Here is a 25,577-nt window from a genome sequence, read left to right on the forward strand (position 1 = left end):
TGGTTGCTACCGGACTGGTGTGGAACCAACAACCTATATCAGAATGTTTAAAAAAAAACCCAAAAGATATTGTTGTCAACTTCAGGAGGGCTCAGGAGGAACCATGCTCGACTGACCATTGAGGGCTCTACATCTGAGGTCATCAAGAGTATCAAATTCCTTGGAGTGCATTTGGGGGAGAATCTCACTTGGTCCCTTAACACTAGCTCTATAGCCAAGAAAGCTTCAACTTCATACGAGGGCTTAGGAAAGTTCATCTCCCGTCCTCCATCCTCACTACATTCTACAGAGGATGTATCAAAAGCATCCTGTGCAACTGCATCACTGCCTAGTTTAAAAGCTGTACTTCCTTGGACCCTGCAGAGAGTTTTGAAGTCAGCAGAAAAGATCATTGGGGGCTCTCTTCCTACCATGAAAGACAGCAACAACATTCAATGCAGGCAAAAGGCAAAAACATTGTGAAGGACTCCACACATTCCTCATGTAAACTGTCCTACCATCTGGTAGGAAGTACTGCAGCACTCAGGCTCTTAGGTCCAGATTGGGCAACAGTTAGGTGGCTATAAAATATATTCCAGACAGCAAACTCCATTCTTTGCATAAACCACGTGGCCTCCTGTTCCACACATTGTCTATCCATAGCTTTACACCATTTTCATCCATCCATCCTTATTCATTAATATGTACAAAAATACATTCAGGGAATTTTACTTTAGGTTTAATTTTGTGTTTGAAGATTACCATGGGTCTTAAGTTTGTCCTGTTGGCCATGCACGAATAATACCATGGTCAAAAGGGGACTTGTTGAATCCCATCGTGGTCAAAAGGGGACTTGTTGAATCCCATCGTGGTCAAAAGGGGACTTGTTGAACCCCATCGTGGAAAAGAAAAAAGTCACTTCTGAATGGAGTTGTTGAACTCTATCGTGGCTAAAAGGAAAGGTCTGTGTTGGCCCATTGCCCAAAACCAAAGGTGGGAATCAGTATTTGTTAACAATTATGTGAACAGTGACAAGGTTTCCAGAGGCCATTCCATTGAGAAACATTAAAGCAAAGCCAATTGTGAAGGCCTTGTTAAAGTTTTCCACCTTGGTTAGCCTGCCTAGAGAAATTCAGTCAGATCAAGGAAGTAATTTTTATGTCAGGCTTATTCCAACAAGTGGTTTATGAATTGAGAGTTAAGCAGATTGCATCTTCTGCATACGATCCAGAGAGTCAAGGGGGATTGAAGACATTCTATTTGACCCTGAAAAACATGATGAGAACTTATTGTTTTGAGAATAAAAAGGATTGGGATGAAGGGGTTCATTTGCTTTTATTTGCAGTGAGGGAGTCTGTCCAAGAATCACTTGGCTTGTGTCCATTCGAATTGGTTTTTGAACATGAGGTGAGAGGTCCTTTAATCTTATTAAAGGAACAGTGGGTTAATAATGATGTCCATTTAAATTTGTTGGATTATGTCTTTAAATTTAAGGATTGGTCGAATAAAGTTTGTGAAATGGCAAAGGAGAATTTAAAGCCACTCAACAGAAGATAAAGGTTTGATATGATCACAAGGCAAAGATGAGAAGTTTTAAACCTGGTGACAAATTGTTGGTTCTGTTTCCTACACATTCAAATCCTCTTAGGATTCAGTTTTTGGGACCCTATGCAGTTGAGTCTAAAATTAATGAGGTCACTGATGTTATTGAAACACCTAATCACAGATGAGGAACTCAGATCTGTCATGTAAATATGATTAAGTCATATTTTGAGCAGATGCCTCACAGTGAGACTAAACTTTCGCCAGAGGTGATGGTTATTGACCAGGATAACGAGGAGAGAAGTAAAACATGTTTCAGAAGAGGTCATGGGACACACAAATTGATAAGCCTGAGGCTGGGAATTTATATGGTTTTGAGGGAAACAACAGATATATATTTATAAACACTCTGTGTGTGTGTGTGTGTGTGTGTGTGTGTGTGTGTGTGTGAAAAAAACACAGACTATCACAGTTTGTGCCCAATATTCAAAAAGGAAAAATCCCCCAAAACCCCAGGTCATTCAAGTAAGGCAGTCCAAAAAAACAGTCTACAGATTCAATCTCAAAGTTCAATGTCGAAAGTCAGTTCTTTAACTGACAACAAAGAACGTCGTATTGAACGTTAGAGAAAGAAATGATTGATGTTGCATTGCAGTAAACTAACAAATCCTCACTTATGAGGCTGGTTAATTTAACCCAGCTCTTCAGCTGCTCTCTGCCACTCCAACTGCTGTTCTGCCTCTCCATCTGCTGCTCTCTATTTCACACCTGGATTCTCCCTTTGTTCTCAAAAGTTCCAAGTAATTTGTGAGTCGGCGTTTAGCTTTACCATATTGCCCAGAGTTCTTTGCAGAAATCCATCCTTTATAATGACGGTCCATAGTCCAAATGGTCCATAACAGTTATGGTCCATAACATTGGCCACTTGGAGATCCCTGTCACTGATGGAGACAGAGTGAAGATGTTCAGCGAAGCAATCTCCCAGTCTCTTCAATGCAGAGAAGGCCATAAAGGGAGCACCAGATGTAGTAGATCAATCCTGCAAATACACAGGTGAAGTGTTGCTTCATTTGGGCTCTGCACTGTAGTGAGGGAGGAGGTGTGGATGCAAGTGTGGGACTTGTGGCCACAGGGGAAAGTGCTGGGAGGGGGGAGTCATTTGGTGGGGAGGGATAAGTGCATGAGTCAAGGAAGGAGCAGTCCCTACAGAAGGCAGAGATGGCAGGATAGGGAAGATGTGTCTGTATGCAGAAGCTGGTAGGGTAGGATGTCATCTGAAATGACCGCCGCCTTCCACAAAGGTGGACTCCCCTCCACCACCATAAACTCAGCTCTCACCCACATCTCCATTTCCCGCACATCTCCCCTGGCTCCCTCCTCTGCCAGACTATTTTGCACCCTAGGCCAGGCTGAGCCAGTTGGGGAGGGGAGTGGATGGTACTGACCAGAATGAGTGATGGGTGCAATACCTGATATGATGTTCGACTTGCGTCGTATCACTTCCTCCCTCAGCCTTACCAGACTAACGTGTGGCATGTTAGTCAGAACCATGTCAATTCATGACACAAAGATGCCAAACTGTTGGAATCTCTCTTCAACATCGCTCCTCTGAGGTCTGTGCCATAGGCGGCTGCCTAGTTGGCCTAATGGTGGCACCAAACCTGCCTCTGCCCCTAGACGCAACCAACACAGGATTCCCCTTGTCCTTACCTACCTGAGATTCTCCAGCATTGTGGAGTTCCAACACTCAACAATATTTCACACACTTCAGTTGGATTTTACAATATGAACTAAAATTTCATGAGCAAAATTAGACATGTGTATGTCTAATCTTGTCCTATGAATCTATTTAATGTTAAGTTGAAGTTCAACGATTAATGTTCAACTCAAGAGTATTCATAAGTATTCATGTAGGCAATTCCTTTTCTTGAATTGAATATTCAAATTTAATTTCAAATGTCTTCAGTGCAGCTGTAGATTTAGTATTGGTACTTATCCATTTTTACAATTTACAAGGCTTTCGTTAAATTACTTACCAACTTTTGGGGTGATATGAAATTTAACACTGAGTACACAGATGCCACCACTGGAAGTAATGAACTTCCAGGGCATACCTAGAAATGTGCATGTTTTCCTGCAAGAAAGCAGCATTAAGTGAGTAAAATCATTGGGGGCATTTAAGAGACTCTTAGACACATGGATGAAAGAATAATAGAGGGTTATGGGATAGGGAGGGCTTAGTACTTTTTTTTGGGAAGGGATATATGGGTCGGCACAACTTTAAGGGCCAAAGGGCCTGAACTGTACTGTATGATATGCTGTAAAGTAGGAATGAATGAACGTCAAGAATATTTTTCAACTTATTAATATAATTATAATGCATAGATGTCATCTCAATTCAATTTTAAATTATTTTTCAAAGCACAGATGATGAGTTTCTTTATTTCAGGAAACTCTGGTTGCAGTAGGTACCATCTGCAAATTGCATTTTACTTAGCATCCTGGGTTACATTGATAGCACCTTTTAAACCTGTAACCAAGAAGTTCAAAGCCTGCAGGCCTATGGGAGCACCGCTTCCTGCTGGTTACCCTCTTAATCATAGGCCGCTCAGGCTTGGGGATGTATTGTAGCTTCTTCTCAGTTTTTTTTAATGCAAATCCTGAAAAAAAACCTGATCGGTTGTGGAGTACATTTTTTTTCCAGAAAGCCTGCAAATGCACCAGGAGGTCGCTCACAGAGATGAGCAACGATTGATGGTCTTACTGGCAAGATCCAGATCAGACACCACAAATAAATAAATGCATCAACTATAATATTCCCTTATAACTCTCACCCTGGCCTACTCTGGGAATACCAAATGATCTGTCTGCACTATTGAAATATCACTTTTCTTGCACAAACTGTAACTGTGAATATATTTTGATCTATCTTTTTATATTTTCAGTCTTGGCATCTTTTGTGGTAATTTACTTTGTACTGTTGTAGTTGGTGTAACCTGTGCGGCTGCAGTAAATAAGAATTTTGGTGCATCTTTGCAGTATACTTATCATCATTATTTAGTCTGAAAGAGTGAAATTTTGCCTAGAGGAAGGGCAAGTTAGGCAAGTGAATGTACAATAAATGATGTAACAAAGAAATGTGGAGGGACAGAGAGATTCTCAGAGTGAGTGCTAATGAGAATTATGAGGATATAACTTGCAGAGGAAAATTGTATCATGAGAAAATATCAGTCATCTGGGGTTTTTGTTTTGAACATAAGTGTCTGAGAGAAGATTTAATTGACGGCTAAATAAAGGCTCTAATGTTTCATTTTGAAACTGCATATCTTGAAAAGTGTTTGAAGCACCCAATTAGTTTCATAGATCCAATTTGTTTTGAATAGTATTTATGGATTATTATGCCAATGAAACTTTACTTTGTGTAATCAAACATTATTAGAGTATTTTGAGAAGGATTATTTTTAAAATAAACTTAATGCCAATTATTTCTCCTGATTTGTGCTGGAGAAGGCAGCAACTAGCTCACCTTTTGAAAAGACCTTGATAATTCATGAATTTCACATCATACCACTTTGAAAATGTTGAATTTTAAATTTAGATAAATGTACCGCAAGGTAACACGCCAGTTAGACCCACGAGCCCGTTCCGGCCAATTACACTCCTGGTACATTTTGAATGGGGGGGGTGGTGGGGAGAGAACAAGAGCCCTCTGGGGAAAACCTACAGACACGGGGAAGATGTACAAACTCCTTGCAGGCAGTGCGGGATTCAATCCCTGGTCCAGGTCGGTCATACTGTAACAGCTTTGCGCTAACCACTTCGCTAACCGTGCCACCCCAAACTGTTTTGGTCTGTTTTATGGAGTTATGATTAGTTTTGCTATTGTTACTCTTTCAAAAAGTTGGCTATTTTGAGTTACAAACATTGGAAACTTCTGAAGATTTCTGCAGTCATGCTCAAAGCCATTTTCCAAAAGTATTGAACAAATGTAAGGTGATTCATGATTGTAATCTCGGGTGTTTCAGTTCAAGGCCAAATTTATTGTCAGAGTACATATATGACATTGCATCCAACCCTGAGATTCCTTTTCATCAAATACTGATTTAAAACACTAGTTGAATTTTTCTGTGCAAAGCTTTTTGCTGTATCTTCTGAACTTCCCAAGTAGGTTATTGTCTTGGGAATTGGCTAGTTTTCAATTTTTTTTTCTTTGTCTTCTCCATCTAACTATCCTCACCTATTTTAATCATTTTCCTTCTCTTATTAGATTTGAAGTAGCAATGTTCTCTCTTGGTTTTGTAACATTGAATTACATATGTGGCTGCTAGAACTTTTAATCAGAAGGGCAATTTTAAACTTTTTAAAAAAGTAATAAGCAATGCTACAGGGTATGTAAAGTCATAAGACTATCTACTTTAATGGTTTTGAAATGGAAAGTAGTCTGCCACACAATTTTAAAATGTCAATTATACAGAAAATGCCCATTTCAGTGTAGAATTTACTTCATATGCCTTCTGTTAGTTAGAATTAGCTGCACGTTCTGCATATTACCAATTAGATGTACACCGTGCAGTTATTATTGGCTGCTCATATTTCAGCTGCCAATTGTCATGTAGGTGCATATCTTAGTAGTTATGTCATGAACATTTATACTTGTGACCGAACTGACTGTGGGATTGTTTCTATCAACAGAATTTAACGTTTTATAAATAAATTTGAAGTGCACCTAGGACAATTTGCCGTGCCTCAACCTAAATTCTTGTGCTGTTAAGTACCGTAGTTTGAAATGATGCACTGACTTTAAAAAAAAATGAATTTTCTAATCAGAATATAATTTCAACATCAAAAAATGCACTTTGTCAGCAATAAAGTCAGGACACTGCTGCTTTGCAAATGCGAGAGGGTTGGGGGCGGGGGAGAGTGGGAGTGATTTTCATAGATTTTGAATTTAGAGCCATCTTCAAATGTTCTTATGAGCATAGTAGACACATGGAAATTCTGTCTTCTGCCTGTCCTATTTTAATGAATTAATAGGTAGAAGTGTTTTTCTAAGTGTAGATTTAACTGGCTAAATTCAGCCACAGATTGCTTTTTATTCAGAGTCAATTAAGCCAAACCTGGGGTAAAACTTAGGTCAGCTGAAAGTTCTTTTTAAACAGCTGCAAAACATTCTTCCCACTTTTTATCCAACCTGCATCCAGTCAGCTGTTTCATCAATGACCTTCACAAAAAAAAAGTTAAATGTGATAATGTTGCTCATTGATCATGCAAAGTTGAATTCCATTTTTAATTCTTTCAGATAATGACGCAGGAAAATATTCAGGCATAAATGATAAATGAAATTCAAGTCATAGATTGGCACTTCCATGACTGTTTCCAGCAAGAGAGTCTTAATATTTAATGGCATTTTTTTTCTGGAGGGTTAGCCATTAAAGGGAAATTTAATTGAACTAAGCACATGAGAACATTGATAAAAGCACATGTCAAAGACTAGGTGTCCTGAGTCAAGTGCTTAACAAAATCTTTCCACAAGACATGAGTGTGAAGAAAAACTATCTAAATATCAGATAAGTGCAGCTCTTAACAATCTTCGAAACTAAAAATAACACAGTCCACTTGATTGGCATCTAGTCATTCACTGTAATTTGACAAGGCTTCTCCCAACTGCAATCTTGACTACCTGGGTCCAAGGAAGTCAGGAAGATGGAAGCACTGAAATAAATGGGGAAATCGTTGGAAGCACCGAGTATTTCAGATAGTATTTGTGGAAAGAGAAACTGAATTAAACGGGTCAAAGATCCTTGTTGGGAGCAAGAAATAGAGAGGACATGTTAGTTTACTTACAGGATGCCAATCTAGAAGATTTTGAGATTTTCATCTATTTTTTTCTTTACGTCTCAATGACTTTTTTCTTTTAACATTTAAGCAGCCTGACAACATTAGCTCTGATGAAAACACAAATTGTTTGCATCTTTCAGTCTTCTGCTCATTGTTATCACTTCCTTAAATTCCCTAACATGATTAATTATCTCATTACAATCCAGTACCCAAAACCTATTTGACACTTCATTACCCCATCGCATAACAGATTGTTTCCCTCTGTTGACTGTGATTACGTGTCATATTCACCATGCAGTTTAATTGTACATTGTATATGATGTCCATTCAGTGAGCAGAATAACTGTTTACAAAATTATTTATGTTTCTTGCACTGCATGACTGAACACAAATGGAATGCTTCAGCTTCAACAACTGTTTTCCTTCATCTACATTCAATAACACATGTTCTCTTAGCAACCACACACTTACCCAATGATCAGGAATCCTCATCTAATGGGGATACACATTTCTGAGCCTTGAGCCATGGCAGGTGCAGATAAGTTTTTTTTATATTGTATTTTTTTCCTGAAGTAACTTATTTCCCAAAAAATTGAGTTTTCTTCTGTTACTATGCCCGCTGATCACCATCATCATGTTATGAAGCCATCTGGAAACAAGTTCTGGATGTTAAATTAACAGCAACAACAAAAACAAAAATCCTGGTATCCAGAATTCAAGCAATTGGCAACCTCGAGCAACCAGCAAAAATAATAGCTGAAAATAAATTGGTTAAAAAGTACACAAGTTTAAAATGAGCATACCTCGCCATTAGTTCTCCATTCAGGCAACATGCAGTCTGAAGCAAATGAAAAACTACCAATCCCCATAGGTGCCAGATTCCAGGGGTTTTGCTGTATCTTGTTTGATAATGTAACACTTCACAATTGCAAACTATTTTACTTTGGGATTCGTTAAAGGCTGAGGGTGAGCAGTAAAGTTAAAGGTAACATCAATGCGTGGAACAGTCTGACTCTATTTTCTGTTCAATTATTTTACATTTATTTATGGAGTTTTTTTTTGCCTGTATTTGTAAAATAATGCTAACACCTAAGAAATTATTCTTGTTCTTGTATCGTTCTTGTACCTGCTGCTTGAAAAAATACAATTTTTCCTTTTCTCCCCATGAACCTACCATATATACTCGTGTAATAGTCGAGTTTTTAGAGCAATTTTTCAGGTCAAATTTTATATGGAAAACACGTGATTTTTGGGGAAAAAAGTGTGGGGGGGGGGGATTACACATGCTTGACTATTTCATGAGTAAATACAATATAACTTTATCATTCAAGTGTTATTCAAAATCCTTTTTCAATGTTATTTCTATCACATTTTAAGGGCATTTGTAATCTTAACAACTTGCTCGGTACTTTGGTTGATGTGCCATTTACTTTGTTCTGTGTTGTCTTGTTTCTGGCCCTTCAGCCATTGGAAGAAATGTTACCTTATTTACTTTATCACACCACACCTGGTTTCAAATACCTTAATTTAATCTCCTTTCAAAATGCAACTTTTGCCATTTCTCTCCATTGAATTTCATCTGGTGTTTGCCAGTGCATGCTCATTCTACTGGTCAGTTTATAACTAGAGTTTACTATCCCCTTCACTGTGCACTTCACTTCCAAGTGAAAACACTCAAAAGCACTTTGAAATAATTAACTTCCTTACATTAAGTTATTCATAACAGCAAACAAAAGTGATTAAAAAGATGTGGCATATCTAATGAGCCATAATATCTAGCACATAACAAAAGATTTGTTTGAACTTGCACATTTGGATACATGTGTACTAAAGTCATAAACCTATTTGCATTTCTGTAAGTAAATGTTGACATTTTGCTGTGGAACTACTAGTGTTTACCTGCAAATTGCAGGCTATTGAGATATTTTTATAGGTCAAATACGTTTTCAATAAGAACATTTTCAGAATTGTATTTAATAACTATTTAACTTGCAAAATGAAAGAAGTTGGCATTCATGGTCATCACCATTTATCAGTGGCCTATTTCTTCTCTTGCTTTGCTTAGTCATATTATAGAGTTCATACCTGTTCTAGTTTTATCTAAAATGTATACCTCTACATCAGTAGTTTTCAAACATTTTCTTTCCATTCACATACTACTTTAAGTAATCCCTATGCTGTAGGTGCTCTGTAATTAATAAGGGATTATTTAAAGTGGTATGTGAGTGGGGGAAAAAAGGTTGAGAACCTCTGCTCTAGGTCCAATTGTTACTGAAATATTTTGCTTGAGAAAAATTGTCATTGGCCCATTTCCTTTGGAGTTATGAAACTGTGCACATATCGAGTCAATTAGGTACGATTAAAGCAGTGGTTTGGTAAAGAATGTAATAATCTTAAATTATTTAAATTAAAATAAACTATACATGGTGTTAATAAGAAATAAAAAGTTCTGAATATACTCATCTCATTGTAATGTAAGCAAATGAAGCTTAAATAAAACTCTTAGTGCAGAGCAGTGGTTTTTAAACTTTTTCTTTCCACTCATATACCACCTTATGTAATCCCTTACAAATCACAGAGCACCGATGGCATAGGGATTACTTATGTCTGTGTGGGTTTCCTCTGGGTGCTCTGGTATCCTCCCACCTTTTAAAATGTACAAAGATTGTAGGTCCCAATTGGATGTAATTGGACGTCACATGCTCATGGTCCAGAATGGCCTGTTAACAGTGCTGTATGTCTAAATTTAAAACAAAATTGAAATTAAAAAAAAAATGTAAATTTTGTTGTCGTCCTACCCCAACTAGACAAGAAAGACGTTGTTAAATTTCTTCAGCACGTATGATTGTTGGCATTTCAAATTTTGCTGAAGCCATGGAGATGGTTGATTTCTGAAACACATTTCATATCTGGTGATTTTATCATGTTTGCTGATGACTGAAAGTTGGATGTTTCTGTCGATGATATAACCTTGAAAAGATCTGTGCATTTTGCTCTTCCGAACTGAAAGACCACCTGTCTTTATTCATCAGATGTGCCTCTGGTTCCATTTTTAAATGATGCTTGTACACATCCAGCTTGATTAGGTATATTTCCTTACCTTTCAATGCATTTGCTTCAATCCAATTAGAGATTATTATCCCCCTTAAGGGAGAAATTCATTCCATGTGGTAGACAAGTTGTGTAGATAATGGTGCCTAATTTTCACTTCCTGGAGCCATTACCCTATAATTGTCTGTGTGCTAGTTTCTATGTATATATTTTTTAATGTAAGCTAAAGTTTAATCTGAATAGTTATTAGATCTTTAATAAACATTCAAAAGCAATATAGCTGGTTTTAAGGTATAAATGATTGACATTTGCATTTTTTTGTCAAACAAAAATGACTTACAGCGTTGTTTGGCATCATGGTGTTTCCTTTGGGAAACCTTTGCTTTATGGCACAGAGTTGCAAGATCATTGTTACAATTTGCACTCTGAAAACTGAGAATATTCGGCTTTGTATTTTCTGGAACGATACTAAATTCAAGATCTGGAAGATTTGAACAAAGCTTCATATTTTAAGCAGATGCTACTCATGTGCACTGATGGATGTGGGAGTCCATTAGTCCTTGCCCATGAATGTTACTCCTTTCTAGAGCAATGGAGAACATTAGCCCCCATCAACCCGGTCATAACAACTTCTTGCTGCTACCTTCACAAAGTTACCAGGTTACTTCCTGAAGGTAGCAGCAGGAAGTTGTCGTGACTCCTTACAGACAACTCTCTTTGAACTAGAGTTGCTGGCACTGTTACAATATTGCACTAACTGCTAAGCTAGCCATGCACCTAAAGGTTCAAGAACAGTTTTTTCCTCTAAAGTCTATCAGGCTCTTGAACTTCCCCTTACTAAACTCACCAGTTCAGGTTTTGCCAGGATATATTGGTTCCAGATCCCATCATGTTGCACATGTATACAAACAGCTAAATATGTGAGGCAATATGATAATAAATACACAATATTTAATGAAGTTTGGCTTCCAGGATTCCTCATAAAATTGAAGTCCATGAGCTTCTAATGGTTGGAGTCATTTCTTGCCCAAAGGATGATGGTGGTCATTGTTGCTGTGGGTTGAACTCAATCATATTAATTCTCAATACCAGTTATCCTTCTACTGCTCTGTACGCTTAATTCCTGGATAATCCAAAAATCACCTTGGACTCCATCTTATTATTACATCATACTAACTTGCCTTTCTTGCTGTTTGTATTCCAGCTGCTTCATAGTGTTCTTCTACAATTGATTTTACACACCTTAATAAATAAAAAGTTGTGGGGGGGGGTGTTAGGTAAACAAATGTAAACTGATGTACTTTAGATTGGAAGGAATAAAACTGAGTACATTCTAAATAGTGAAATGGTAGATGTCATGGAGATCGGAAGGGTTTTTGAGAGGTCCATATAGAGATCATTAAAAGGTCCATCTTAACTGGTGAGCCACCTACAAACAAATGAGGTGAGTGGAAACTTTCAGTGGTGCTCCATCTTGTATTGTTGATATTAAAGAGAATAGAATATATTTGATTTGAATACAGTGGTTTTAAAACTAGAGACTTAAATTGGACTGAGTTATTTGTGCTGAACGTTCTGTGATCTTTCGCTCCATTCGTTCAGATGGGCGAACTCTGCAATGGTCTTTGAGAGCTAAATCAGAATAAATATGACATTATCTCCATATGTTTGGCATCTATAAACATTGGTTTGACTGTTGAATTTCCCTTTGACATTTGTCAACTGGATGGTTGAAGCTATAATTATTTTGGTAATTTATACGCTGTGGATCATCGTCATATGTGCAATAGCATTATAATAATCTGTGCAGTCATTTTGAAAAGGAAAGTAGATAGGGCTGAAGCAGATTCTCAAAGTGACTCTGAGATATGTTGCACAAGAGAGAAAAAAAACAACCTAGGAAATCCAATTTTCAGTTGCTATTTAAAAAAAATCAAGTTATGGTTGGCATAGCGGTTAGCACAACACCTTTATAGCATCAGCGATTGGGTCCGGGATTTGAATCTAGCTCTGTCAGTAAGGAGTTTGTACGATCTCCCCATGTCTACATGAGTTCTCCCAGTGGCTCTGGTTTCCTTCCACCATTTAAAACTTACCAGGGGTGTAGACTAATTGGGTGTAAATTGGCAGCATGAACTCATGGGCCAAAATGGCCTGTTACCATGTGGTATGTCTAAAAAAAAAGATTGCCAGATTCCATTTATTGTCCTGTAACTAAAAACATCTTTTCTTTGTCCTGTAAAGACACACTAAGAATTGCTACTGTTCAGTGCCACTGTGAAAACGAGGAAGATGAGCAAAAGTGAGTTCCTTCACAGACATTAAGCGTGTTTCATCTTTTTATTGGTTTTAACTGATGCAAAATTCATAGCTCTTCAGCGCTTGACATCCTGCTTTGCGGAAACTGCCAAAATGTTTGGCCTGGAAGTCAGCCTGAAGAAAACTGAGGTCCTCCATCAGCCAGCTCCCCACCATGACTACCAGCCCCCCCACATCTCCATTGGGCACACAAAACTCAAAACGGTCAACCAGTTTACCTATCTCGGCTGCACCATTTCATCAGATGCAAGGATCGACAATGAAATAGACAACAGACTCGCCAAGGCAAATAGCGCCTTTGGAAGACTACACAAAAGAGTCTGGAAAAACAACCAACTGAAAAACCTCACAAAGATAAGCGTATACAGAGCCGTTGTCATACCCACACTCCTGTTCGGCTCCGAATCATGGGTCCTCTACCGGCACCACCTACGGCTCCTAGAACGCTTCCACCAGCGTTGTCTCCGCTCCATCCTCAACATCCATTGGAGCGCTTTCATCCCTAACGTCGAAGTACTCGAGATGGCAGAGGTCGACAGCATCGAGTCCACGCTGCTGAAGATCCAGCTGCGCTGGATGGGTCACGTCTCCAGAATGGAGGACCATCGCCTTCCCAAGATCGTGTTATATGGCGAGCTCTCCACTGGCCACCGTGACAGAGGTGCACCAAAGAAAAGGTACAAGGACTGCCTAAAGAAATCTCTTGGTGCCTGCCACATTGACCACCGCCAGTGGGCTGATAATGCCTCAAACCGTGCATCTTGGCGCCTCACAGTTTGGCGGGCAGCATCCTCCTTTGAAGAAGACCGCAGAGCCCACCTCACTGACAAAAGGCAAAGGAGGAAAAACCCAACACCCAACCCCAACCCACCAATTTTCCCCTGCAACCGCTGCAACCGTGTCTGCCTGTCCCGCATCGGACTTGTCAGCCACAAACGAGCCTGCAGCTGACGTGGACTTTTTACCCCCTCCATAAATCTTCGTCCGCGAAGCCAAGCCAAAGATAGTAATAATAAAGTAAGTTAATATCAAGTTTCAAGTGTCAAGTAACAATAATCAAGATGTAATGCGCGTCGAAAGAAACAAAGATTTGTTGATCCAAACCAAGGCTTTTAATAACTAAAAGACTGGAGCATATCACAAGTAGGTCGACCAGCCCAGAATGACCTGGTCTGGCCAGGAGCAATCCTTTAAGACCTGCCAGTAGGTGTGGCTACTCTCTCAGCCAATCACAGTCATCCTACACTACCATCTGTACATATGTACATATACACATTGGTGATAGAATCTGTACTAGTACACAAGGTATATATGAACCCATGTTATTAAATGGTAAAAAAGAAAAAGAGAAAAAAAATTCCTAAATTAATAATCAGACCCCACCCTATGAGGGTTGCTGGCCAAGTTAAGGAGTACACTATTAATAATAATAATTATGGGGTCATTAAAAACAGCAAAGATAATTAATTTATGAGTTTTGGAAGTAATTGAGAAAGTTAAAACCTATTACAGTAGTAGAACACCTAATTTTTTCAAAATAAAGACATCCATCACATCCGACAACCATCTCTGCAAAATGGCCTTTCTAGCAATGGAGGAAGCAAAAGCCACTATATGGGATTGTGAAAAAGTTAGTATTAAATCCATTGGCCCCACTCACTCTAAAAATAGCAATGAAAGGGCTAGGAGTCAAATTAATATTAAGAACTAATGATAAGATGCAAAATACCACTGGCCAAAAATTAAAGCGAGAAGGACATGACCAGAACATATGATACAATGCACCTTCCTCAGTTAAGCTTTTTTCACATTTAGAGAAAATATTAGTATAAAATTTAGCTAACTGAACCTTAGAAAAGTGTGCTCAATGGACTGCTTTAAATTGAATTAATGAATACCTAGCACAAAGAGAAGATGAGTGAACACATTTCAAAATGGTTGTTGAAAGTCTTGTTCCTATAATTTATTAACTTGAAGCACCTTGGTATTCATTATGATGAATCCAAATAGTAATACATCTAATATTTGCTTCCCAGTAATAAAACTTAAAATGTCAAACCTCGATTTATTTTAGTATTTTTAAGGATTTTTTTTGAGGGGGGGTGCAGGGGCACTTATTTTTCCAAACAAAGAAGAGAGAATCTAATCAAAATAGGATTTAGGAACAAAAACTGGTACACCTTGAAAGATATATTAGAAATGAGGCAAAATTTTCATTTTGATAATATTAATATGTCCAATTAAAGTAATTGACAGAGGAGACTATTGAGACCATTTAACATAATTCAATAATGTAAGGACATTTTCCTTAAACAAATGATCAAACATTTTAGTAATAGTAATGCCTAGATAATTAAATTGATTTTTAACAATTTTAAAAGAGTCAGAAGAATCAAAGGGGCAGGAAGGGTTCAAAACAAATATTTCACTCTTATGCAGGTTTAATTTATAACCTGAAAACTGACCAAATTGACTGAAAAGTAGCAAAATATGTGGATTTGAATGGTCAGAATTGGATATGTATAGCAGAAGATTATCAGCATAGAGAGACACCTTATGAATGTTTTCACCTCGAGAGATTGCAGAGATCTCTGCCGATTGCCGAAAAGCAACCGCTAATGGTTCCAAAGCCAAATTAAATAGAAGAGGGCTTAAGGGGCGCCCTGTCTGGTTCCACAGTGCAGTTTAAAGGGTTTGGATTTGATTGAATGAAATGTCCCTATCTTTGCAGGACTTTGATGAAGCAAATAATCCTGGAAGTCAGTGTCAGCTGTCAACCTCCAAGGACTTCAAGCAAACATGTGGAAAATTCATCTTGAAAACCTATCTTCCTAGCTTTGATATTATCTTCGAATACTTCTTAATTCACTGCAGCCACATCCACACCTATCAACAACCTGAATCAGAACTTGAAAGATCTCATACAATATCCAAGGGTAGGCCCAATCATCCATGTTTAATAAAAAAATAGCACATTTATAAGAATATTTACAATAGTCAGTTGGTGGGTCAGAAGCAGCATGCAGCATCTAAAATATTATAGGGAAAGAAAAATTAGGTATGAGATAAATGCAGCCAGAAATATAAAGACAAAAAGAACTTTAAAACAAGTTGATTTTTAAAAAAAAAGAACAGTTATCAAAATGAGCATTGGCTCTGGAGGAATAAAACCATAAAGTGTAGAAAATCTCCTGACATGAACACCAATCACATTCAACTGATTGACCACATTAGCAGGTTAGTTGATGACAGAAGTTCATTTCTAAGCTTCAGTTAGTAAAACAAAGAACAGCTCCAGTATTTAAAGTGAAGCCAAAAAGTTAATTTTTGGAGTTGGTGCTGATTGAATCCCCCCAATCCCCCAATCCTCCACTTTTTAATTTTTTTCGCTAATACGTTCCACTTGGTTCTTACATTCAAAAAAAGCTTCTTCAATCTTTTTAAAGTTATCTTGTACAGTGTCCACTGATTCTATACGTCTACTAACATCACTTTTAACTACATTAATATCTTGCTTCATACAAGTCATTTCTTCACATATAGTAGTCACATTTTAGTTTTCACTTCCATAAATCCTCGAGTCATCTGAGTAGACATCTGTATTTACACAGAATCCAGACCAGGTTCCACCACCTCCCTTTGAGGTCTACCTTCTCTGGTCTCAGTCCCCATTTCTTCCTGTGTAAGTTCCTGTAATGTTGATCTTTCTTCCTCCCCTAACATCCAGTGCGGCTGTGGGTCTGGACGCCCGTCGACAGCACGCCAACCTCGTTAGCCCACTGCCATTCAGGCTTCCCCACAGCACACACCTTGTCCAGTAATTCCCGGACCCGCGACGCTCCGCGCATGCCCGGCAAAGTCACCAACCGCGCAGGTGCATCTTCTGACGCCACACTGTGCACTCCTGGACCGCCAGGCAGTACTGCAGGCTGGCGGGTCTGTCTTCACTCAGCCGATCCACCCGCGCTCATGGGGTTGCGAGTCAGGGCCGGCCGAGCCCGTCACTGAGCCGACGCCATCTTGCGGTTGCGCGATCGGCACTGGCGTAATACTTAACCGAGCGGGAGTCCTCTGAGGCTTGGGGACTCCAGTCGATTACTCCGTGGCTTCAACTTCGTAAGTAGGCCTCAGTTCTTCAACACCTTTGTAAGGTAATTTCTTTTGCAATTGAACTTTTGACTTTTTTCACGTTTGCAGCCATTTCAATCCTCCAATATTCCAAAGTCTGTAAATACTATTTTTAACCACTTTTACAAATTTTAAATTCGGGTCTTTAGAAGTCTAACTGGGGGAAGGTGGAACCACACGTCTTCCCACTACGCCATCTTGCCATGCCCTGGGAATGTGTATCTTTTGTAAAAGTGAATTTGGGTTTGTAAAGAAAGCAAAAGTGAGAGAGATTGGAGTTCCTTCTGGATTAAGCCCAGTTATTCAATCAAATGGGATCAAGGAATTTGACAATATTGTGATGTGTGGTGATGCGTATTAACTTACTGACAGCAGTATTCTGCATCAAAGTTTACAGTTTGCGTTCTTCAGTAATTTAAGCATACTTCAAGGTATTTCACCATTGTGAAAAGCTATATCTTTGTTTGTTCTGTTTGCTGTAAGTTTCATTCAGTGATGATTTCACTCAACTTGAGTCCCAAACTAGGAATTCTGTTTTGCCCATCACAGTTTATTATATGGTGTTGTGATCTCTACATTACTAGACAGCTGTACGCCCTCATATGCCTTCTGAAGTGATAAAATACTTACCTGAAAGATCTTTGACAGAAGTATAAAGGCTGCTACTGAGTACTGAATGAGCTCAACTGTGGCTTTAAATTTTGTTTGAGAGTTCAGCTGCATTAGCAAATGTAAGGAAAAATGTTTTTGATGATGAAAACCTAGTTGAAATTTATCAGCTAAAAGGACAACCATCACCATTAAATGCCAGTGGTGCAAAGTTTTTTTTTCCCCCAAAAGTTCCTTGATAGAAGCCTAACCTTTATTGGAGTGGAATGATCTGTTTCAATGAATTTTTATGTAATTATGACATTTTAAAATTATAATATAAAAGACACAGAACTCTACAGCACAGTACTGTCCCTTTGGCCTTTAATGTGGTGCCATCTCATATATTCCTATCAAAAAAGTACTAAACCCACCCTACCCTGTAACCCTCTACTTTTCTTTCATGTGCCTAAGAGTCTCTTAAATGGCCCTAATATTTCAGCCTCCACCACCATCCATGGCAAGGCATTCCAGGCACCCACAAATCTCTGTTTTTTTTTTTAAAAACTTACCCCAGATATCTCCCCTCAACTTCCCTTCCTTCACTTTGTGCATATGTTTTTTTTTAAATTTCTGCCCTGGGAAACAGGTCCTGGCTGTCCACCCTATCTATGCCTCTCATAATCTTTTAGACTTCTATCAAGTTTCCTCTCATCCTTCTAAAATCCAAAGAGAAAAGTCCCACTTCTACTAACCTTGTTTTCCAATCCAGGCAACATCCTGGTAAATCTCCTCTGCACCATCTTCATAGCTTCCACATCCTTCCTAAAATGAGGTGACCAGAATTGAAGACAATATTTTAAGTGTGGTTTTACTAGAGATTTGTAGAGTTGGAATTTGACCTCTCTACTCTTGAACTCAATCCTCCATTAATGAATCTCAGCACCACACAGGCCTTCTTAACTAACCTTGAGGGATGTATGGATTTGAACTCCAAGGTCCCTCTGTTAATCCATACTGTCCATTAACCCTATACTCAGCTTCTGGTTTGTCCTTCCAAAATGCATCACCTCACACATCCGGATTGAATTCTATCTGCCACTTATCTGCCCAACTGCATCCTGTCTATATCCTCTTGTAACCTTCGACAACCTTCAGCTCCATCCACAACTTCTCCTACTTTCATGTCATCCGCAAACTTAATGATCCATCCTTCTGCCTCCTCATCCAGTTCATTTATTTTTAAAAAATCACAAAAAGCAGGGGTCCCAGAATAGATCCTTGTGGCACTCCACTGGTCACTGACCTCCAGGCTTTCCTTCCATTACTACTCCCTGCTTTCTTCCTGCAAGCTATTTTTTTTATTCACACAGCCAAGGTTCCACTGATCGCATTCCACATGACTTTCTGGATGAGTCTCTCGTGGGAGACCTTTTCAAATGCCATAATAGAATCCATGTAAATCACATCTACTATCCTTACCCTCATCAACTTCTTTTGTTACCTCCTCAAAAAAAAAACTCATTTAGGCTGGTGAGACATGATTTTCCCTTCGCAAAGCCATGCTGACTATCCTTGAGTAGACTGTACTTCTCCAAATGCTCATAGATCCTATCCTTAAGAATCCTCTCTAATAGTTTGCACACCACTGACGTAAGTGTCACTGGTCTATAATTCCCAGGATTCTCCTTATTATCTTTTTTAAATAAGGAAACTACATTTGCCATTCTCCAATCCTCCAGCACCTCTCCTGTGGCCAAAGAGAATTCAAAGATCATAGCTCCTGCCCCATCTATCTCTTTTCTCACTTCCCACAGCAACCTGGAGTGTATCGCATCCAACATTTCCTGTTCCTTAATATCCACATTGTCCAACACACAGGGCTGTTTTATTTCGACCTCATCATGATCAAGATCCTTTTCTTTTGTGAATACTGAAGCAAAGAATTCATTTAGGACCTCCCCAACCTCCTCCACCTCCAGGGACATGTTGCCTCCTTTATCCTTTAGTGGCCCCACTTTCATTCTTATCATCTTTCTGTTCTTCACATAGGCATAGAATGCCTTGGGGTTCTCCTCAATCCTACATGTCAAGGCTTTCTCATACCCCCACACCCCCCCCCCCCCAGCTCTCCTAAATCCTTTTTTGAAATCCTTCCTGGCTACCATATACTTCTCATGACCCCTTCCTGTTTCCCGATTCCTATATTTAATGTATGTTTCCTTCTTCCTCTTGACTAATTGCCTCTCCTATTTCATCAGTCATAGTTCCCTTTTCCTACCATATTTTCCTTGTCCCATTGGGACAAACCTATCCTGAACCCAGCACAAGTAGTCCCTAAACTTCCTCCAGATTAATTCTGTGGTTTCACCCTTAAACATCTGTTTCCAATTTACTCTCACCTTTTATTGAGCCATTCCTCAGTTAAACACTTTCCCATTTTATCTGCTTTTAACCTTTTCCATAGCTATGTTGAACCTAAGGGAGTTTTGATCACTCTTACCAAAATGCTCCCCCACCAAGTGATCCACCACCTGACCAGGTTCATTACCCAGAACTAGATCCAGTGTGGCCTGGCCTTTCATTGGCCAATCTACATTCTATGTCAGGAATCCTTCCTGAACACACCTTAGCCCCATCTATCCCGCTTGCAGTCATGTGGTGCCAGTCAATATTAGGGAAATTGAAGTCACCCAAAACCCTGTATTTCCCTCACCATTCCAAAATCTGTCTCCTTATCTGCTTCTTGGTGTCCCGAGGGCTATTTGGAAAAGCATGTAGAAAAGGCCAGCATTATTTCTTTTTATAGTTGAATAATGAGGGGAGACACATTTAGGTAAGCGTGTCAATGATCCTAAAAGAAAGATTATATCCAGGAACCAAGATACAGCAGACTCCAAATGACTATTCTGTTATCTATAATCTACTGGTAAGCAACTAGGCAGTTACTGTACTTCTGTAGACTCACAATGTCTAATAAGCTTCTTTAATGAAATAAATAAAAAGGCTATGTGATAGTATATCAAGGTAAAGTAAAATTGGTTGTATCCTGATCACTGCATATATGCACAATTTGTGCCCAACTTTTGGAAAAGTTTCATATTAATATATATTTAAGTAAAGGAAATAGGGATAAATCCAGAAACCCATGGGAATAAAGCTTCAGGAATAACACTGAAAGAGTGAATAATGAAATCTATAACAAATGTTAGAAGAATTATGTTAACATGATAGATTTACTCACAGCTTTTAATATTGAACCACACCTATAAGTTAAAGGGAAAGAAGCCAAACAACTTGAAACAGACTCCTGCAGTCAATTCAGAATTGGCTAAAAAGCGGTCATTTTTATTAAATCATACTGACATGTCAATACTGACTACATGTGTGAGATTGGCAGTAATAGACAAAATATAAAGGAATCAGTAAGATTGGGAACAAAGCTAATTAGTGGGAAATAATGTTTAATTTGGCAAAACTATGAGCAGGCAATAAACTGCAAGCATAAGATGTAATGCTCTTTGTCTGTGTGAGATTAATATTTTCTCATGGTCACCTCTATAACAGAGGTCAATAAGTAGGAGAAAAATCTTTCACCAAGTCTACAGCTTTAAATCTTTTGTGTATGCTCTATCTCTTCAGCTGCAGATGTTGTCCTATACCTGTATAAACTTGAATTTGACAGACAGAAGCTATGTTTTTGACTGATCTTGGCATTTCATTTCAGGGTAAATACAGTATGATTCTCCTTTATCTATTATTTGTGATGTAGCTTCAAAGCAATTGTATGAAATCCCAGAAGAGTGAAATCTAGCCAACTTGTACTCATCCATTTGAAGGAGGGGTGTTTTGGCGTTAGTAATTACAATGGACAAAACAAACAGAGCAGATGCAATTTTTGTTTCCAAACATTGAGATTAAGAGTGTTAGTTCTTGGGATTCAAAGACATATTATCTCCAAACAGTGCTTATCAATTCTTGCTTCATCTCCTACTTCTAACACTCACTGTTGGTGTGTGGGCTGGTTCCAGAAAAGGCATCAATAAATCAGAATCATAATTTATTGTGATGAACAAGTCATGAAATTCAATGTTTTGCAGCAGTAATCATAGTGTAAACATTCATATTATAACCATCTTACAACATTTACTATAAAACAAATTAAAATAATAATGCACGAAATGTAATGCAGTGATGGCAATGGGGAAGAAGCTATCCTTGTGCCGCTGAATGCTTTTCCCCAATGGTAGCAGGCATGGCCTGGGGTGGGGGTGGAGGTCTTTGAAGATAGAGGTTGCTTTTTTTAAGACACCGCCTCATGTAGATATCTTCAACGGAGTGAAGTCTGATGCCTCTGATGTTGAGGGTCGAGTTAACAACTCTCTAGATCACACATGTCAAACTCAGGCCCGCGGGCCAAATTTGGCCCGTAATATAATTATATTTGGCCCGCAAGATCATATCAAATATGTATTAGAGCTGGCCCGTTGGCTGCCGCGCCAGTATAGCGCATGCACAGCTCATACTACAAATCCTAGAATGCTTTGCAAATGTGTTGGCGCCGGCCCGTCAGCCCGCTAATCGCCCCCACCGCCTCTCTTTACTTTCATTAGCATCTGCGACCTGTCGCCCAACTCACATGTAATAAACCCCTTACGAAAAATGGCCAAACCAAAGACATAAAACAGGACCTTTCAAGACAGGTGGGAGGGAGACTATATGTTCATCATTTTAAAAAACAAACCTGTTTGTCTTGTGTGTGGAGCCAGTGTGTCTGTAGTTAAAGAATATAACATACAACGACACTATGAAACGAAACACCAGGACAGGTATAAGGATCTGAACGAGAAGCAAAAGCTCCAGAAGGTGGAGGAGATGAAAAGAAGTCTAGTTTTACAGCAAACTTTATTTTATATTTTATTTCTCATTTGTTAATGCTTCTTCTGGAAAGAGTTTAACCAAAACTATTATTAAACATTTATTTTAATGAGAAAAAGTTTAACATTACATATGTTGAAAGAAGAGAAAACATGCAGATGTTGTTGAAAATTTTCAATAAATATTTAGTTTAGCCCATGACTTAGTCCAAGTTTTTAATTTTGGCCCTCCGTGAATTTGAGTTTGACACCCCTGCTCTAGAGTTTATTTTTGTCCTAAGAGTTGGCGCATTCATACCAGGCAAGGATGCAACCAGCCAGATTGCTCTCCACGGTACATCTGTAGAAGTTGATGCGAGTCTTCGGTGACATACTGAATCTTCTCAGACACTTCAGAAAATATAGACCTTGGTGAGCCTTTTTTTTGTGATTGCTTCAATGTGGCTGTTTAGTGTATCCTAAATAGTAGCGAGAAGGGAAGAATTTGATCCACCTTGCACCATATTTCTTGATGGAATAAAATTACTATATCATTAAGTGTGGTCTTACTTACACTACATAAGATTATATGTGCCAATTTGTAAAATGAGTAAAGCTGCTGGAGATTAACTGTTACAGTCCTAAGCTGTCTTGTGCAAAATGAATACCTGCTACCATTGGGGAAAAATGAATACATTGCACGGAACCCCGTTTTTTTCCAGAGCTTAAACAATGTGGCTTAATCTTCATAAAAGTAAAAAAAACAAAAGTGTAGATACTAGCAGCATTAGAAATGAACAGGTATTTGTTAGTTCTCCTGAAAATGTTATATTTATTTCACTTTGCCCAAGGGCCTATCCAGCTTTTGAGCGCTCGCTATATTATTTTTCAACTCAATAGGGAAAGTCCTACGGTGCATTTCAAAATCTCTGATTAAAATAAAAGATGCTGAAAATATTTAAGAAATCAGCGGCATCGAGGATAAGATTGATAGAATTAATATTTACGTCCATAATCGTGTGGAAATTGCAGACATTTTAAAACTGTGCTGATTTGAATGATGATGTTTTAAGAATTAATTTCTATGGCATTTTCCTATATAAACAAATAAAAATGTATCAGAATACTTATTTCATACCATCTCTCTTTCCCTACTCCATCTTCAATGTTGCAAGTCACTCCAGCAGTATTTTCAATAAACGACTTGGGCCAAAATGGCTTTTCCACACAACAATTATTTTATGCAGTGGATTACAGTATTGAAGTCCATGTAAAGAGTTGTACACATACTGTTGTAAAAGCACACTGAAATGCTGGAGGAACTCAGCTGGTCTTGCTAAAGATGTATTACTGACATTTCAGTTCTGAGCCCTTCTTCAAGGTATAAGAAAAACAGGAAGGCACCTGAATAAAGATTGAAGAATGGCAGAGAGAGGAGTCCAGACCAACAGACAAATGGTGTTAATTGGATGTGATCAGAGAAATGGTGATTTTGCTCTGTAAAAGGAGAGAGAGAGAGAGAGAGAGAGAGAGAGAGAAAGCACACTGTGGGAAAGGTGACGGTGAAGAAGAACTGTTATATATCTGATGGAGATGCAGGGAGTGTAGGTTTTGCTTCTTTTGTTTTTTTTTGGTTGGAATCAGTGCTACATCTTGCATCTTAGAAGTAGCTGTTCATCTGTTTCTAAACTTCTGCAGCTGGATCTTGATGGACATTCACTTTAAAATTAAAATGTATGGAGAGGTATATAATGGAAGTAAAATGTTTCATTGAGTAGTTCATAATATATGACTTGCTTCATGTGAACAGTGTGAAACATTTTGTTAGGTGTTTATTAATTCTTTGCCCACTTATAAATCATGTGATTCATCTGCACTCTCTTCTCACTCCAAAACACCAGATGGAAAAATATGATTATGTCAGCATAATGCAGCTCCATGAATATTTTTCAATATTATCTTGTTTTACTTTTAAAAGTTTTTCTTTGTAATATGACACAAATTGCCACAGAACCTCTTTTGTTCCAGTATCACATAATTCAGATGAAGTTACAGTTCTTGTGCCAGGTAACTGGAGCCTTGATTAAAAGGACATTGGCCCCTATTATCTTTCCAAGTTATCAGCAAAGTTATGTCATTAGGCTGAACATAGGAAGAATTGAATTGCTACTAAAAGTGAAAAAGTCCACGCGCATGAACAGAAAAGGATTACAAGTTAATTAAGTTTTTAAAAGTACAGCTGTTCTAAGCTTTCCATTAGATTTGGTGTATTATTGAAAATAAGCTGTAATTAGGAGTGACCAAATAAAATATGAAAAAATTATATGAATGGTTATTGTGGTTCGAAAGAACTCATGTATTGATGCTCATTTAATATTCTCCTCCATTTGTAATAGTAATAAAGAGGTTATTGATTCTATTTTTCTGGTGTTTTTTTTTAATGCAGTTGGTTTCTGCTGATTTTTTTTGAATGCTGTCAACAGAGAAGTCATCAACATTGCTGCTTAATGAGTAATGTTCTGATTACTCAAACTTCTTGAGCTTTCATGGTGGACAGTAATGTCCTCCTTCATGGCCCACCTATTTGATCTTGATCAATCAACATAGTTGATGCATTTCCTGTGGTTTTTTTTAAAATTGGTGTTTTGTGGCATTTTTGGGATATCCTAAGGCTACATCACTTAAGAGCTGACTTTTCCTGATTTGTACTTTGGCCAGAATGCTCCTTAGCTTCTAATCTCATTCTCCCTTCCCAGATCTTCACACTAGTTTAATCAATGATCAATGTCTTTTTGGTCTTCTCAGAAATAAAGTTCAAATTCTGCAATATTTCACCACTAAGATTAACTATTAAAATATAGAAACATGGATGATTTATGATATGGAGAAAAAGTCAGTGGGCCAAGCCATTCAAAAAAGAGCAATCCACTCAAATCTCATTTTCCAGTACTAGGTCTTGAAGTTATAGATCTTCAATGACCCATCTGAAGATCCTTATTTATTCTTTTTAACTCCTTTTATTCTTTTTAACTCCTTCAATAAAGTCTCCTCTTAGTGTTCCATATAAAAGAACCCTACCTTCTCTAATCTTTTTTTCATTTTCTTACAGTTTTCCAATCCTGCTGACACCTCTGCAAACTTCCTAGCGCAATTGCATTCTTCCTGTAATGTGGTGACCAGAACACACACAGTGCTCAAGCTGCGGTCTAACTAGTGTTACATACAGTTACATACAGTTCAAGCGTAACCTCACTGCTCTTAGTTTGTAATAAGGAA

General features: G+C 38.3%; 1 protein-coding gene across 11 annotated transcripts in view; it reads left to right on the forward strand.

The window, feature by feature from the left end:
• cstpp1 (centriolar satellite-associated tubulin polyglutamylase complex regulator 1) overlaps positions 1-25,577 on the forward strand; it is a 209,280-nt gene that overhangs the window by 59,571 nt on the left and 124,132 nt on the right. For 2 of the 11 annotated variants that reach the window (XM_069905588.1, XM_069905570.1), the window contains exon 3: positions 15,461-15,665. The exons of 8 other annotated variants lie outside the window; for them this stretch is intronic. The gene's annotated coding sequence lies outside the window, so the exon portion shown is untranslated. Of the gene's footprint in view, positions 1-12,654; positions 12,713-15,460; positions 15,666-25,577 lie in introns of all 11 variants that reach the window. One more of the 11 variants, XM_069905580.1, reaches the window with a different exon arrangement.

The sequence above is a fragment of the Narcine bancroftii genome, chromosome 1 (genome assembly GCF_036971445.1).
Source record: "Narcine bancroftii isolate sNarBan1 chromosome 1, sNarBan1.hap1, whole genome shotgun sequence".
NCBI classification, from domain to species: domain Eukaryota; kingdom Metazoa; phylum Chordata; class Chondrichthyes; order Torpediniformes; family Narcinidae; genus Narcine; species Narcine bancroftii.